The sequence below is a fragment of the Vulpes vulpes genome, chromosome X (assembly GCF_048418805.1).
Source record: "Vulpes vulpes isolate BD-2025 chromosome X, VulVul3, whole genome shotgun sequence".
NCBI classification, from domain to species: Eukaryota; Metazoa; Chordata; class Mammalia; order Carnivora; family Canidae; genus Vulpes; species Vulpes vulpes.
In genome coordinates, this window is record NC_132796.1 from 105,338,702 (window position 1) to 105,356,511 (window position 17,810).

Sequence of the window (17,810 nt, forward strand, 5' to 3'; positions counted from 1 at the left end):
CCCTCCCCTCCCACACCCTACATCTTCCCAAAATATCTCATTTTTTGTTTCAATCTATATTATGCTTTTCCTACCATGTTTATACAAATATCCACTGCTAAGTCTATTGGTGAACTAAGACATTTAGTTTCTTTTTCAACATTTTGTGTTTCCTGGAGTTACTTAATGACTAAGTTTCTTTCTTTTTTATTTAAATTCAATTTGCCAACATATAGTATAACACCTAGTGCTCATCCCATCAAGTGCCCTTCACCCAGTCACCCCATCCCTCCACCCTCTTCCCCTTCTGCAACCCTTTGTTTGTTTCCCAGAGTTAGGAGTCTCTCATGGTTTGTATTCCTAATTTTTCAATGACTAAGTTTCTTTTTTTTCTTGGAGTTCAATTTGCCAACAATTTGCATAGCACCCAGTGCTCATCCTGTCAAGTACCCCCCTCAGAGCCTGTCACCCAGTCACCCCAAACCCCCACCCACCTCCCTTTCCACCACCCCTTGTTCGTTTACCAGAGTTAGGAGTCTCTCATGTTCTGCAATGACTAAGTTTCATGATACTTTTTTTCTTTTGTGTTACCTTTGATTAAATTTTCCAGCATGTTTCAACAGTTCTGTAAAGAGATTTATAACAATTTTCTATAACTTGTCAGATAACAGAAACTTAAAGTTCCATTAGAATGCAGATTTCAAGAAGTCAGAAACTTTATTTTGTTCATCACTATATCCTTTGTGCCTACAGCAGGGCCTAAAACATAATAAATTCTCTATAACACTTGTTAAGTGGAAAATAAAAAGAATATGCATCATTTCTTCCCTGGAAGCATCTCTTCTGAAGCCTTCCAATCTCCTGCTCCCAAGTGGACTGATTGCTTGCTTCACAGTTGATGTATTTGGATTGATCTTCATTTCATTATTCTGTTAGATTTTCTGTGTCCTGGACCCCATATCTATTTTCTTGGTTTGCACCTCATTCTTGTAAAGCACATACTCCAGAAGCTTCTTGAGTTTGAGAATATGTTTTGGAAGATGCATATTGCACTTACACATCTGAGACTGTCTTTAGCATACACTTGCTTTATTATAATTTGGTTGCATATCAAATTCTTTTTAAAATATTTATTTATGTATTTATGTATTTATTTTAAAAGATCTGATGGAGCCACACATTTATTAATCAAACTCTTTTTTTAAAAAATTATTTATTTTAGAGAGAGAGGAGGAGGAGGAACAGAGGGAGGGGGACAAGCAGACTGTGCAGACCATGAAGTCCAATGTGAGGCTCCATCTAAAGACCCTGAGATCATGACCTGAGCTAAAATCAAGAGTTGGATGCTCAACCAACTGAACCTCTCAGGGCCCCAATATTTTATTTGAGAGAGAGAGAGAGTGTGCACAAGCAGGGGGAGGGGCAGAGGGAGATGGAAAAGAAGGCTCGCCACTGAGTGCAAAGCCTAATGCAGGCTAGATCCTAGGATGCTGGGATCAAAACCTGAGCCAAAATCAGACACTTAACCAACTGAGCCACCCAGGTGCCCCTGGTTGCATATCAAATTTTAATTTGAAAATTATCTTTATTTAGAATTTTGAATGCATTGTTCTTTCAGTATTATCATTTTCCCACCATTTGCAGGTACTTAGGTTTGAATTTCCTCCTCTCTAATAAGCCATTTATTATTCCTCTGCCCACTTTCTACCTCTAAATACTGTGTTTTGGGGATGCAGATATATCCTAATGTTTCATTATATATTGCTATATGATGAACTACCACAAAATGTAGTGGCTTTCAACAATAACCACATTCTTCCTCCCAAGGTTCTGTGCAATGACTGGTCTCTTCTCCATGAGATGTCATTTGAGACTGCAGTCATCTGGGTGCCTGACTGAGTTAAGGGGTGCTTCACTGAGCTAGAATGCCCAATATGATGCATTTGCGTGGCTGGCAATTGGTACTATCGGCTATGAGCTTAGTCAGAGCTTTCAACCAGAGTGCCTTTGGTTCTCTTCTATGTGGCATTTCTGTTGGCTTGGACTCTGATTGTATGGAACCTAGTCTCTAAAAGGAAGTGAATGCTCTCCAACATTTGTTGTTTCCTGTCTTGTTAACTTTCACCATTCTCACTGGGGTGAGGTGGTATCTCATTGTGGTTTTGATTTATATTTCCCTGATGGCAAGTGATGCGGAGCATTTTCTCATGTGCGTGTTGGCCATATCTATGTCTTCCTCTGTGAGATTTCTCTTCATGTCTTTTGCCCATTTCATGATTGGATTGTTTGTTTCCTTGCTGTTGAGTTTAATAAGTTCTTTATAGATCTTAGATACTAGCCCTTTATCTGATAGGTCATTTGCAAATATCTTCTCCCATTCTATAGGCTGTCTTTTAGTTTTCTTGACTATTTCCTTTGCTGTGCAGAAGCTTTTTATCCCGATGAAGTCCCAGTCATTCGTTTTTGCTTTTGTTTCCCTTGCCTTCATAGATGTATCTTGCAAGAAGTTGCTGTGGCCAAGTTCAAAAAAGGTGTTGCCTGTGTTCTCTAGGATTTTGATGGAATCTTGTCTCACATTTAGATCTTTCATCCATTTTGAGTTTATCTTTGTGTATGGTGAAAGAGAATGGTCTAGTTTCATTCTTCTGCACTTGGCTGACCAATTTTCACAGCATCATTTATTGAAGAGACTGTCCTTTTACCAGTGGATAGTCTTTCCTGCTTTGTCAGAGTTGAGGGCCCATTTCTGGGTTCTCTATTCTGTTCCACTGGGTTTTTAAAAATTTTTTTTAAATTTTTATTTATTTATGATAGTCACAGAGAGAGAGAGACAAAGAGAGAGAGAGAGAGAAAGGCAGAGACACAGGCAGAGAGAGAAGCAGGCTCCATGCAGGGAGCCTGACTTGGGACTCGATCCCAGGTTCCCAGGATTGGGCCCTGGGCTGAAGGCAGCACTAAACCACTGAGCCACCCGGGCTGCCCCAACAACATCCCCAAGTCTAAAGTGGGACCCTTTATAGAGGACTGGCAGTGGGGTTTGTAGAAATTGGTTTTGTAATCCATATCCTGTCAGCAATCTTGAAAGAGTAAAAGAGGGTTGAAAATAAAGACAGGGAAAAAGCCCATTCCTTTATAGAGAATTATTGGGTTTCTGTGGCATGCTTTGTCACTTTTGCACCTGGCTTCAAGTAGGGTAGAGAGATGGGTACTTTCCCCACCCCTTCTGGAGGGGATCTCAAGGGAGGGTAGGAGCCAAGGGCTGCTCCTGGAGAGGCCTGGCAATGCTTTTACTCTTCATTAAAAGTTTATGTGCATTATACACTTCATTATATGCAATTGGGTTTCTTATATGGCACTCCAGTGCATAAATGACTCCCTAGACGCGTTTGTGAGTTTCCATTGTTATAATATAAAGGCTAGCCAAGTCACAAGGCAGACATGTTTTAAACTATTCAATTATTCCCAGTACAATAACCAAATCCAGGGGAGGTTTGGCTTTACACCCTCCACAGGATTGCTTGCTGGACAGTGTCAGTATTTCTATTGGTCGAAACCTTTCAGTTTTCAAATATGAGTAGTCAAGAAGTTGGGAAAGGCCATGGGTAGACTATTACTGCCATTTTCAGTTTATCGCAAATTGACTTGTATCCTGTTGTACTGTGGGCTAGTTTATAAGTGTAGATCTAAGAACGACTAATATTTTTATACTGAGAAGATGATGAGGCCATGGTACTGTGTACCTTGAAGGGCTGAGAAAGAAATTTGCTTTCATGTGTTCATTTGCTCACTTAGTCATTTTCGACTGGTACTTAACTGAGCATTGACTGTGTACCCAGCACAGTACTAGGCACTAGCTGTGTCAAGATGAATATAAGACAAGCTGCTGACCCTCAAAGGCTCATTCTCTAGGGGCAACAGGTACTGTTACTATTAATGTACTATTTCATTGTAGTGTAATAACTGCTGTGGGAGAGAGATTTTCAGAGTATTATGACAAAATCAAACGAGACAGTGGTGCCCAAAGAAAACATAGCTGATGAACAGCTATTTGTTAAAGCTAATACCTCTCTTAGCAGAAAGGTATTTGGCTTCTGGGAAGTGGGTATTCAGCTGGCTGGACTAGAGATGGCCCCGTGGGTTATCTGGGAACCCACATATTGCAGGTGGCAGAGTTGCTGCCAGCCTGGTACCCTGCCTGGGTGGAGGGGTGATCAGCCTACTTCTTCAGGGGCCCAGGACTGTTAGGTGAGCAGGAAGGACATTGCCACGGGATCGAGTTTACATGTTCCAGCCGTTAAGCCCATTCTCACCGACACAGTTGCGACATCAGTTTCCATGACATCTTGATTCTGCCCCTCCTCTGCATCACCTCTGCCACCATTAAGGTGCTCATCGTGTCCTTCCCAGACTACGCAGACAACAGCTCTAACTGCTCTCTCCCTTGCCAGAGGACTAATGTGAAAGAAAGTACCACAGAGGGGGAGGCGAGGGACCGTTTCCACAGCAAGCAGCCCTCAGACGCTCACGTGCACAGGCAGCCCTCTCCTGTGCCTCCGCTCAAGGCAGCTCGTGAAAAAGCCCATGGGCTGGAACCCAGCCAGAATTGCTAAGCTTTTCTCTATTTCAGGGACCCAGAGAGACATAACATTTGCTGGTGCACACTAGAGAAGCAGGTCTGAGAGCGTGGATGTTTCAGGCCAATCCATTCCTGTTACCAGAAGGAGAACTTGAGGCACATGGGCTCCTGGTTTGGTGAGAGGGTCAGGGTAGGTGATATTTTCATCTCAGCTCAACCATTTACTGGCTGTTGGGACCTTGAGCAAGTTACTTAATCTCTGAGTCAGGTTTTTTTTTCCAGCTATAATATGGGAATAAAGATAAATGAATAAAAAGTTAAATTTAATTTTTAAAAAATAAAAAATAAAAATGAGAAAAACCTCAGAGAACTGTGAAGATTACATGAGGTGATGGTACATAAAGCAATTGGAATAGTAGCTGGCACATAGTAACTTCAGCTTTTATAATTATTGTTTTTGATATTATGGAGAACAACTAGCTTTGTTATTATGATTATTTGTATGATTTTTTTTTAAAAAAAACAATCATTTCCATATAGATAGTCACTTCTAGTATGTTCTAAAGTTACCAAGTAGCCGAAGACTTCCATGCAGGGTACAAATTCTTCCTGGCTTGGAAATATAGCTTACTCTGCTACTGAAATATATTTAAATCTATTTCCTAGTGACGTTCTGTTATTGCAGGTTCTTTCTCAGAGCTTGATTATGTTTAGAAATGCAATATAGTTGTGTCACTTTCTTTCCACCATTGAGGAACAGACACAAGAAGAAATGGGGAACAATTTTGTTAAGCATTCAGGGAATGCTTTTTAAGGCCATGTTAGCAGAGGCCGTGGCCAAAAGGAATATTGAGGTTTCTGGGGCTGCCTCATGGCCAATAATAAAATGGTGTGCTTTGAGTCAGATTCTCTCAGGGGACTCCTACCCCTGTTATTGCTCATTTGGTGTCCTCCGGAGTATCTTCCCCACCTGTACTTTCTTCTAGAAGTGATCTGTGGTTTCTTGTGGATCTGGTTAATGAGATGGGAAATAGCCACTGCTTCATTTGTAAGTGGCCCCCCTATTGTGAATTGAAGGTAAAAAGGTGCGAGCCAAGTTTAGATAAAGACCAGTAACCACCAAACCTTCAAAATGCAAATGCAACCAGCTCCAAAGTAAGAATAACCCAACTAGTGTTCTATAATACAAAGCCTTAGAACAGAGGTCAGCAAACCCCATACAGGGCTAGATAAGTATTTTAAGTTTTGTGGGCCATAAGATGTGTGTCACAATGACTTGACTTCACTGTTGTAGCGGGATAGCAGCCATAATATACATAAGCAAATAGGCATGGCTGTGTTGTAATACAACTTTATTTACAAAAACAGGCATCAGGCAGGATTTGTTCCGAGGGCTATAATTTGCTGACCCCCCCAGTTTAGAAAGTGATATAAGTCCAAGTGAAGACAAGGAAATGAGCCTGGGGAACAGAACATAAGGCTCTTTCTGATCCCAAGGGTGATAAGTGGGGAGCACTAACTAGCATGATCCATTATTGAAATCTGCAGGGAGAGGAAGGGACAGAAAGAACAGAGTCTGTGGGTCCCCATTCCTTAGAAACACTAAAGAGATGGGGGTGGGGTGAGAAACGCTAGGAGGGGCATTCTAGCTAATCCATGGTGATTTATACTTTGGTATGTCATCAGAAGGGTTCAACTCAAGGTGAGGTAATGGAGCTACCATGACCTATTGACCTTGTTATGTCATCAAAAGGAGCAGCTTTTGCTCAGAAGATGGTGGATTTCTTCCTAGTGATTCCCACATTACCCAGAAGCCTGTAACTTGTTGTAGTTCTTTGTAGTATTCCAAATGTGTCAATAGCAATTTGCTAACACACATAGGGTGTGTGTGTGTGTGTGTGTGTGTGTGTGTGTGTGTGTGTATGTGTGTGTGTGTGTGTGTGTGTAAGCAAGCACTTTGGCTAATTCCTCTTTTCCTTCCCATGGGACAAAATCGAAGCTTTGCAGAAGGGAAGGAAGTGGTGGGAAGCCCGATGGCCACCTTGGCCTGAACGTTGCCGTCACTGGTGTGCTTACTTGGAGAGTATGATTCAAGGAAAGCAGCCCATGCCTAGAGTAGGAATAACTGAAAAGGCATCTCATGTATTTAGAGGAAATTCAAAATACAAACCTTTGCCCATAGTTGGGTGAAAAGAGGGCTCAGCATTAGCTTAACAATGTGATACCCTGAGTCTCATCTACTTGGTTGGGGCGGCAGAGGCAGACCTTTCTTTAATTAGCCCTGATGTAAAGATTTCTGGTCTTTTGCAGCTACACCGCTTTAAGAGGGCCTGGTACCTGAAGGCTGGCTCCTACTGCGACTAACTCCATCCAGACAGCTCCGAGTATGTTCATTAAGTGCTGATTAGCTTTCACACAGGTGGGGAAGGGTAGGAGCACAGATAGAGAGGCGGTGCTGATTGTGTTAAGCATAAAATACCATCTGTTTCCCAAGTAAGAAAAGGAACCGCATCCGTGCTCCTTTTTTCTTCTTTTTTTTTTTGTATATTTTTTATTGGAATTCGATTTGCCAACATATAGTATAACATGCAGTGCTCATCCCTGAGTGCCGGTTACCCAGTCACCCCACCCCTCCTCCTCCCCCGCCCACCTGCTTCTTGAGGCATACCAGGCGGCCACTGAGGCTGCTGCTCCTCCTTTGCCTACTCTCGTCTTCTACTTATATTTATGGGTCTCAGAGAAAGTTGGGAAAAAGTAAGAAAACAGCAAATTATCTATCTGAAGGCTGTTGAAAGAGATGCTAAGTTCCTCACCATCACATTCAGGCTTGCTGATCAGAGTGAATGGGAGATTTTTTTTTTCCTAATGCAAGCATTGTACTTGGCTTGAAAATAGAATACTACATTGATTCTTTTTCAATGCAAGCACTTTTTCCCCCCCAAGGCAAGCAGCCTTCCCTGTTACCCTGCTCTTCAAGGCACTTTAATATGGTTTTGTTTAGGACCAAAGAATGCAAATGAGCTGAAATGCAGATTCCCCTTTTCTAACAAAATAAACAGCCTGGAGGCGCCTGGGGGAGGAGGGGCAGCAGTTGCTGGAGTGAGCTGATGGGCACTTGAGTTCACCTGATAAGGGGTCCTCGCTACTTTGTTGCTGCCCACACAGAGCCAGAGGCTCACAATGCTGCACTCATTCCAGCCAGCCTCCCAGAGCAAACCACCCCACCACCTGGCCTTGCCCCATTCACCATTCCTCTTTCCTGCCGAAGAAAACTTTCCTGCCCAGCAGGTGGTGGGGGGGCCCACAGTGCTATGCAAAGCTTGTCCTCGCTTCTACTCTTCAATTCATGACCTCACTGGTAAAGAGCCCCATCTTTATTATTGTTAGAGCTCGGCAAAGCCAGCTGGAAGCCAATCAGCGTGACTCCCGCCCCCACCCCAGGCAAATGAGGGAAGCAGGCAGCCTGGCCCTAGAGCGATGGCCAGCGAGCCGTTCTGGGGCTTCAGTTCTGTGGGTGCAGTATGAGATGTGCAGCCCGTGGCTGGGAGGAGGAGAGAGGCGAGCCCTGCCGATGCCTGTCCCCATTGGATTCTCTGGGGCAGCTTTGTTGTACTTCTGGGGGAGTCAGTCCCCAGCATGCTGCGAGGGCAGCTGCAGTGGGGGAAGGGCCGCCTATCACGGCTCTCAGACACAAAGGGCCCTGGAGACTCCTTGACTCTGGAGGCTGACGCTGGATAACTACCCTTCCAGCCTCCTTTTCAAAACACAGTGGTCCTGGCTGCTTCTCCATAGTCGTCACTTTATTTGTGTGCAGGACAATATATATATTGCCTCAGCAGGAGTGTTTCCCAAGTTAGAAATCAGGTTGCCAATAAGGCAGCCCCATCCCACCGCCGTTTGCCAGAGACTAGTAATGCACTCAAGACCCTCCACCATCCAACACTCACTTTCCCCCTGCACCTCTTGCCTGACCTCCAAGGGATCCAGATTTAGTGCCTGGTCATCTTCCAACCCCGTTGAGCATACCTTCACCCCTACATTTGAGCAGTGTCATTTCTTCTGACTGTTAGGCTACATTCCCTTCCTTCTTCCACGATGTCCCAATCTATTCTTCAAAGGCCATCTAGACCTGTTCCTCCTCCAAATACCTCTGGCATTTATTGTCTGTTTACCTTTAGGGCACTTAATATATGTCTTCTGGAATTCTTAATGTGTGCCTTTTCTGATTTTCTTGCCTCTACCGATAGATTGTTAGCTCTCTCAGGGCAGAGCTTTTTCTTATATCCCTTTCAGAACTTACTAGAGTGCTAGGAAAATGGCAGGGGCCCAGTCAATATCAGTTCATTTGACCACTTACAGATTGACAACCCTTGATAGCATGGCTTAATGTTTGTTTTTCCTGCATTGGGCCTTTGCCTACCAAAAAGGGGAAGAAGGCAGCTCGGGTGGCTCAGTGGTTTGGTGCCGCCTTCAGTCCAGGGTGTGATCCTGGGGTCCCAGGATCGAGTCCCGTGTCGGGCTTCCTGCATGGAGCCTGTTTCTCCCTCTGCCTGTGTCTCTGCCTCTCTCTCATGAATAAATAATAAAAAAAAAATCTTTAAAAAAACAAAAAGAGGAAGAGAAACTAAAGTTTGTGTCTGTACAGTATATGGCTCACAAGCATATATCTGCCTCATTTATTCCTTTCAATAATTTTGTGAGGGTTATTATTCCTACTGTATAGACAAGGAAAACCAAGGCTCAAAAAGTGAGATGATTTGCTTTGGTTTACATAGCTGGGAAGTTGCACTGCTGAATTTTAGTCCAGGTTGGTCTAATGCCAAATCCAAAGATTTTTATTTATTTGTTTTTTTTTTTTTTAATTAATTTTTATTGGTGTTCAATTTACCAACATACAGAAAAACACCCAGTGCTCATCCTGTCAAGTGTCCACCTCAGTGCCCATCACCCATTCCCCTCCAACACCCGCCCTCCTCCCCCTCCACCACCCCTAGTTCGTTTCCCCGAGTTAGGAGTCTTTATGTTCTGTCTCCCTTCCTGATATTTCCCAACATTTCTTCTCCCTTCCTTTATATTCCCTTTCACTATTATTCATATTCCCCAAATGAATGAGAAGATACACTGTTTGTCCTTCTCCGACTGACTTATTTCACTCAGCATAATACCCTCCAGTTCCATCCACGATGAAGCAAATGGTGGGTATTTGTCGTTTCTAATTGCTGAGTAATATTCCATATTTATTTGTTTTTTTTTAAAGATTTTATTTATTTATTCATGAGAGACAGAGAGAGAGAGGCAAAGACACAGGCAGAGGGAGAAGCAGGCTCCATGCAGGGAGCCCGACATGGGACTTGATCCTGGGACTCCAGGATCATGCCCTGGGCCAAAGGCAGGCGCTAAACCACTGAGCCACCCAGGGATCCCCAAGCTGAGGAAGTTTCTGAGCGAAGTGTTAAAGGAGCGGCTTGGCTTTTCCTGACTGCTGATAGCAAAATGTGAGAGAAATGACTTAAAGGTGGAATTGCTAAGCAAAAATGAAGCAGAACTTAAAGATTTGGAAAATTCTCAGCTTATCCATAGAGCAAAAATGAGAGCACTAATGGTGTGGTCAAACAAGCATTTGATAAGGCAATCAATATGGACCAGCTGTCTCAACAGACACCAGGCACTATTCTTCAAGACAATGGAAGAATGACCCTGAAGGTGATTCAGAGATCATCAGGCCTGCCATTCACATTGCAGGCCCAGGGTGCACAGCTCAGGAGACATGGCTGCCTGTACTTAGGTTTCAAAGGGCAAGGTCAAGACCTCAGTCCAGGAGAACCACAGACACAGGACTCCAACCTGGGAGAGATGCAGGTGTGAGATCCCAGCCTGTCAGAGTTGCAGGGTTCTTGCAGAGGTGCTGTGTGGGTGGGGCCCAGGCAGAGAGCGGCTGCAGAACCAAACTCCCTTGTAGGGATGGTGTCACTACCCTAGTGGATCTGGAAGGTAAGCCATCAAGCCAAAGGGCATCATTAAATCATTCTTGAGCCTTAAGATTTAATGTTGTTTGTCCTGGGGAACTCTGGGTAGCTCAGCGGTTTAGTGCCTGCCTTGGGCCCAGGGCGTGATCCTGGAGTCCCTGGATGAGTCCCACATTAGGCTCACTGCATGGAGCCTGCTTCTCCCTCTGCCTGTGTCTCTGTCTCTCTCTCTCATGAATAAATAAATAAAATCTTTTAAAAAATGATGTTTTTAGCCTAACCCCGTTAGGCTGTGGACTTACCTGAGACCCATTATCCCTTCTTTCCTATTCTTCCCTCATCTATCCTATGCCTGTTTCAACATTGCATTTTGGAAGCACACTTCCTTGATTTCCAAGGTTCACAGCTAAAGAAGAATTTGCCTTGGGACGAATCCTTACTCAAGTCTTACCCATATCTGATTTAGATATTAAGATGAGGCTTTAGACTTAAACTTTGGAGTTGATGCTACAACAAGTTAAGACTTATGGGACTGTTGGGATAGAATGAGTGTCTTGTATGTAAGAAGGATATGCATTTTGGGAGATGAGGCATAGAATATTATGGACTGAATGCTGATGTCCCTCTAAACTTCGCTTGTTGAAATCCTAACCCCAAATGTGGTGGTATTAAGAGGTGGGACCTTTGGGAGGTGTCTGGTCATGAGGATGAGGAGCCCTCATGAATGGGATGAGTGCCTTTATAAAAGATGCCACAGAGAGCTCTCTCCCCCCTTCCTCTATGAGGATACAGCAAGAATACAGCCATCTGTATTCTTCAGCCACCCCAGGAAGTGAGCTCTCACCAGACATTGAACCTGCCAGCACCTTGATCTTGAACTCCAGAACTGAGAAGTGTTTATTGTTTAAGTCACTCCATCAGTGGTGAAGAAGCACAAACTGACTAAGACAGTCCACGTGGATGGGAAATTCTGGTTGCTCTCTTAAGTCCCTATCTACAGGCAAGAGGGTGTCCTGGAAAGAATGTAGTCTTTGGAATCAGACACACGTGTTTAAATCTCAGCTCTGCAACTTCGTAGATTCACGATCTTGAACAAGTTATAGTACCTCTTTGAACCTAATTTTCTTCATCTGTAAAATGAGGATAAAAAGAGCTTCCTTGCTAGGTTATTGTGTGGATTTAAACAGGTAACATATATATGGTAACTGACTCAGTACACATCATACAGTTAAGTCCTCAATATATAATACTGATGAGTCAAATTTTTCTGCTTCCAGCAGAAAGGCCCCCATTTTATTATAATCCACATAAAGGGTAGGGACCTTACTTGCTTTGTCTCATACCTAATACATTGCGTTGCTATTGTAGGTACTCAAATATTGGTTGGTTGGCTGATTGGCTGGTTGGTTGGATGGATGGATAGATAGATGAGAAGAACAGCATCTAGCAAAGTGTCTGACATATAGTTGACGCTTAATAATTATTCATTAAACTGACTTAAAACCAGCCCAATTGGGTTAGGGACAGGGAAGCAGAGACCAGATAGTTCAAGAATCCTTAAGTCTTATATCAGCCATTTTTTTCCCACCAGTCTTTGTGAATGGAGAGTTAAAAGTTTCCCTTCTCCCTTTTAGTGATCTGGTCTATCAACCTTTCTAAGATGGAAGTTAAACAGATGGTCAAAGGTTAACTTATCAACCAACAAAGTAAAAGCCGACCAGCCACAAGGGTTTCCCTTTTTAAGGTAATTGCTTACTGCTAAGCTCTTGAAAGCAGCATCTTCTGGGAGGCTGAGAGGGAAGATATTCATTCCTTACAGTGAGCTTGAAATATAGCTTTGGTAAGGTCCGGAGAGGCCTGAAATTTGTTTGGGATCCAACAGAGAGGAAAAGATAGTGTTTAATTCATTTTAGATGAAATTAAATCTCTACCTTGGAATTGCTATTTCTTTTCCTTTGTCCTTCTACAGTTTGAAACCAACTCCTTAACAGTTGCTTTCCACTCACTGTATTAGCCAACATTTGTGTAAAAGGTTTAGTCTGCTCTAAGACTTGCACTTGTGTCTTCATTAAGGACATATTTGCTGAGCACCCTGCTAGGCCCTGCGACTCTTCTAGTGGCTCATATAAGTTTGCTGAATCCCAGGCAAGTCTCTCGTTTCTCTCGTTAAATGGTATTATAATCTTTGTGTGCTAAATTTGATTTCAAGATTTGTAGAGATGCATCCATCTTATTTATGTCAGAGTAGGCAGCTGCCTCCGTGGCAGTAGTGGAGGGATGTGGAAGATAAGTCTACCCTAAAATATCCCTTTCTTAGCAGGCTCAAAACCTCTACCCTTAGCATTACCAAAAAGGTCAATAGTAAAGGAGGGAGCATTATCTTTTTTTGTACAAAGTCCTGGGTGACAAAAAATGTTTTACCATTCCTGTTAACATGGTGACCCAGTTCCTTGGTCTACTGAGCTGCCTTGAAGCTTGGCCTCTGAAGGGTTTTCATGGGGCCAAAATGACTAATGCCACGTGAGTTGGGGGCTAGAGAATACAATACTTGAGTAAGCAACCATGAGATAAGAGGGAGCAGAAAAGATTCCTGTATGGCAGAGCCTGAGACAAATATGATCTACTTCATAATCTTGCTTCCAGATGACCCTGTAGATGAGCCTCTCCTACCAGAAAGCAAAATGTAGTCTGAGTAACTTCAAGTTCAAATTCAATGAAAAACATACTTTGGGACCATTGCCTACTATTTTGTATGCATTGATTGTATGATTTCTTTGTTTTCTCTGACATAAGTGCATTCATGGTGCTCACTTTCCAAATGTCATCAGCATTATCACCTAAATTTAAGTTCAGAGGTCAAGGTATCCTTAGTCCACAATAAAAACTCTGCCAAAAAATCTTCTCAGATCTGAAGGAACTGATCTTCCAAAGTTCTAGGGAGGGGATTTTCCTTCCTCTGAAATGAATCTAGACAAACTGAGAAGTTGAAAATGGGCATGAAATATCTTTCATTACACATATGTCCACTTTAGCCCATCTCACTTGCCACAGCTCTAAATGTATAAAGAGGTCAGGGTACAAGGCAATGGGAAGGAAGGAGAGAGAAAACTGTAGATAAAGCCAGGACAGAGAGATGCATGGGGGCCAGGACAGAGAGAGAGAGAGAGAGAGAGAGTGAGGGAGGGGATGAGAAAGTGTAAGAACCAAGGAAATGAGAAGAGCTATAAGGCTATATTTTGTTATATGCCAGGTGTTGTTAGAGGTACAGATAATGTAGTAGGAAACAGAACAGAACCACCTAATCCTTGCTCTCATGGAGCTTACCATTCAATGGGGGAAGGTAGAAAATAAACAGGATAACTAACTGAAAAATACAGTAAGTCAGTGGTAAGTACAATGAAAAAAAATCAATTAGGCAACAAGAATAGCAAGCATGTGCCAGGGACTTGCTCTTTTAGATAAGGTCAACAAGAAAGGCCTCACTGAGAAGCTAACATCTGAGTCACTTTCTCAGCTATTCCCTAACTCATAGTTCTTGGTCTTCAGTGTGGAGTAGGAAATTGCAGGATGTGAGGTGATGAGGTTTGGCTCCAGTGGAAACAGTATCTCTTCTGGTGGCAAATGTCCTTAGAGGTCATCTCCTCCAGCTCCTATATCTGCATAAAGGTGGTAAGTGATTTTCCCAAGCATAAAGGCAAGGGAGGAACAAAGCTAAGAAATCTGTTGTTTTTAATTCCAAATCCAATGTCCTTTCCATGTTACCTAGGGGCAATGGGACATAGTTATTTCCTCTTACCCCCTTGAAGAATAGAAAATGTGGATATTACCTCAAATGTTTATGTGAATCTCCTGGGAAGCTTGTTACAAATGAAGATCCTAGGGCCCACCACCAGAAGATTCTGATGCAGATGGTTCACAAATCCTAATTTGAGAACTCCACCTAGGCTCTTGGGCAGAATAGTAGAACTTTTTATCAAAGTTTTGTTTTGAGTCATTTTCAGATCTTAGTTCCTCACTAAAGATGGTTTGAAGTCATTCCATTTGTCCAGCAAGTCTTATCATATTTTCTTGAAATGGGTCACCATTCTTTTCATCTGTGTTCCTTTAGAATCTTCTGTAATGTTCATTGGGCATGTGAACCCATAAAATAAATATCCAGAGCACAGAGACTGTGAAAAAATGTAGTGGATATAGGGGCACTTGGGTGGCTCAGTTGATTAAGCATCTGCCTTCATTCAACTCAAGTCATGATCCAGGGTCCTGGGATCGATCCCCATGTTGGACTTCCTGCTCAGCAGGAGAGTCTGCTTCTCCCTTCCCCTCTTGCCCTATTGTCACTTACTCTCTCTCTCTCTCTCAAATAAATAAATAAAATCTTTTTTAAAGTGTCATGGATATGAAGCTGAAAAAGAGATTTGAGGGCAGATGATAGAAGAGTTTTAAGGTCAGGCCAAGGAATTCAGACCTATTTTTTTTTTAATTTTTTAATTGAAATTCAATTTGCCAACATACAGTATAACACCCAGTGCTCATCCCATCAAGTGCCTTCCTCAGGGGAATTCAGAATTAAACCTGTTGAAAGGGCAGCTTTTATAGACTTTTCAAGAGACAGATGATGTTATCACATTTTTTTCTCAGAAAAGTAAGTCAGGCAAGATTGTGTGGGATAGGTAGTGGTGAGCAACTGATGACAGTAGGATAGTTTTATTAGATAATTTTAATATTTCAATCAAGAGCAGAAATAAGCTATAGCTATGAGCATGAATAAAAAGATGGCATGAGCAATGGAAGCTATTGGAGAGGTTACAATCCACATGATTTGATGACTGATTGGCTCTGTGTGGTAAGAGAAGATAAAAGAGTCTGAATGACTTCAAACATTCTGGGCTTGCAGTGTCATGATCTGAGATAGGAACTGCTATGGAAAGAGCAAATGTGGTAAAGCAGGAGGCAATGGGGCTACATATTTAAGAGAGGGGTTAGATTTAGAGATCCAGATATGTCAGTGATTATTCAACAAAATCTTTTGAGCACTTGCTATGTTCCAGGTGCTTGGTGTACAACAGTGAACAAAGAGATAAAATCCCTTTCTTTTGTGGGGCTGACATTCTAGCACGGGTGAGGTGGGGGCATTAATAAGCAAAATAAATATGTATATTATCTTATAAATCAGAACATAAATGCTATGGGAAAAATATTTGAGATCAAGGGAATGCCTATGATAGCTCCAGAAGAGATGGACACAAAGGGAGAGTGCAGAGTGAGAAGCAAAGGGGGCTAAGAGCAGAACCTTTGCGACATTGGCATTAAGAGTTTGATGGAGAAATAACAGTGATTAACCAGCAGAGGAGACTAAAAGTGAAGTAGAAAGGCTAAGAGGAGTACAAGGTGATGGGAAAATGATGTTTCAATGAGAGAGTGAGTATCAGTGTCAAATGATGGCAGGCGGGGTCAGAAACAATGAAGGCAGAAATGAGGCCATTGAGATCAGAAACTTAGAGGCCATCAGTGGAGTGGCAGAAGCAGAAGCCAACTCATAGGTGTGACTTTCATTTATAGTATGATACACAATTGTAGGAGATTAAATAGAGAATGAACAATAAAGAAGTAGAGATGAGGAATGAAGGCAGTTCTTTTTAAAATTTAGAAAATAAAAGGAGCTATTAGGATTGTACCTTGACTTCGAAAGAAATAAAGTGATGGGGAGCATTTTTGGGTGGGGGATGGTTGTGAGGAAGACTTGGGAGTGTCTGGTGGCTGAGAGGAAGGACCCAATGGGGAGGGAGAGTGTGATCATTAACAGAATGGGAAATTACTACATGACAGTAGAATTGAGAGTATAAAGAAGAATTTATATTTTAGCACTAAAAAAAAAAAAAAGGTTGGAGTTAACATTGGAAGGAAAAACCAAACTATAACAGGAGACAAGGAAAGCAACAGCCAAGGAAAACAAAAGTTGACTGAAGATATGGAAGGATTGTGGTGGAAGGGAATGGGAACTGAAGACGTTTATGTTTTATAACTTGACAGTTTAAGAAGCATGAAAATGGTCAGAAAAACAATCATGAAGAGATAAATGAGAGAATTGGGCAGCATTGTTCTTGGTCTGATTGGGGTTGTATATATGAGTGTGTGATGGGGTCACTCAGCATGAGTTGCTTGTGTGTTCACTAGGATCTCTATAGATGGGAAGGATTAAAACTATGCGTGCACTAAGGATTGAGTTTAGCACAGTAGTCTCAGAAGAGGAAGAAATTAGGGAAAATAGATAATCATCGCATTTAGAGTAGAAATGGTTGCCTCTGGTTTTCAGAATGGGTAGAACTGGAGGTAAAAGCAAGTGCTGTTAGGAGACAAGAATAGAGAGGAATCAAGAGAAAAAGTCCAATGGAGTGGAAGAATAGATTTAGTGGGAATGAGGGAGAGCAGAGCTAGAAGGCTCCTGTTGGAGACAGAGCTTAGAGAGGGCATTTATAATAATTAAGATCTCAAGGTTAGAACCATTTGAAGTAATAATAAAGTCATGGAGTGGCCACTGAGTTGATTGCTCAAGTACAAAGGAGATGAAAGTCACTGGAATAAAGGAGGTTGTGATATTGTGATTTATAAGAAATACATATTGGTCAGTCAGCTGACCAAATATATATGAGGAACATACAATATAATATATAATATATATAATATACAATATAAGATTTATATTATATATTTATATACACATAAAATATAACACATAGTATATAACATACTATACACATAATATATGATATATAATAATAGTACATAATATATAGCACATAATACAGAACATATATAGCATACATATTACATATACAGCACACAACACACAATATATAATACATGACATATGTTATATAACATATATAATATACACCATATACAATATATGAAAATACACTATGTAATATAATATATAACACACATATCACATATAATATATAACACATGTAATGCATAACACATCATATATCATACAACAATTCATATAGAGCATATGTAATATATAAAATATTTCATATACAATGTATTATATATTATATTGCATACTACATATACCATATCACATACTATATGATGCCATATATTATATTACATATTACCCATAATGTACAATATGCATATTACATTATATAATAATTCACTATATATCATATATTTATTAAATTTATTATATATCATATGTAATATATGGCATATATAATGATGCATATCATATCAATATGTATATGTTACCATGTAATGCATTATTTACATATCATATATAGAAT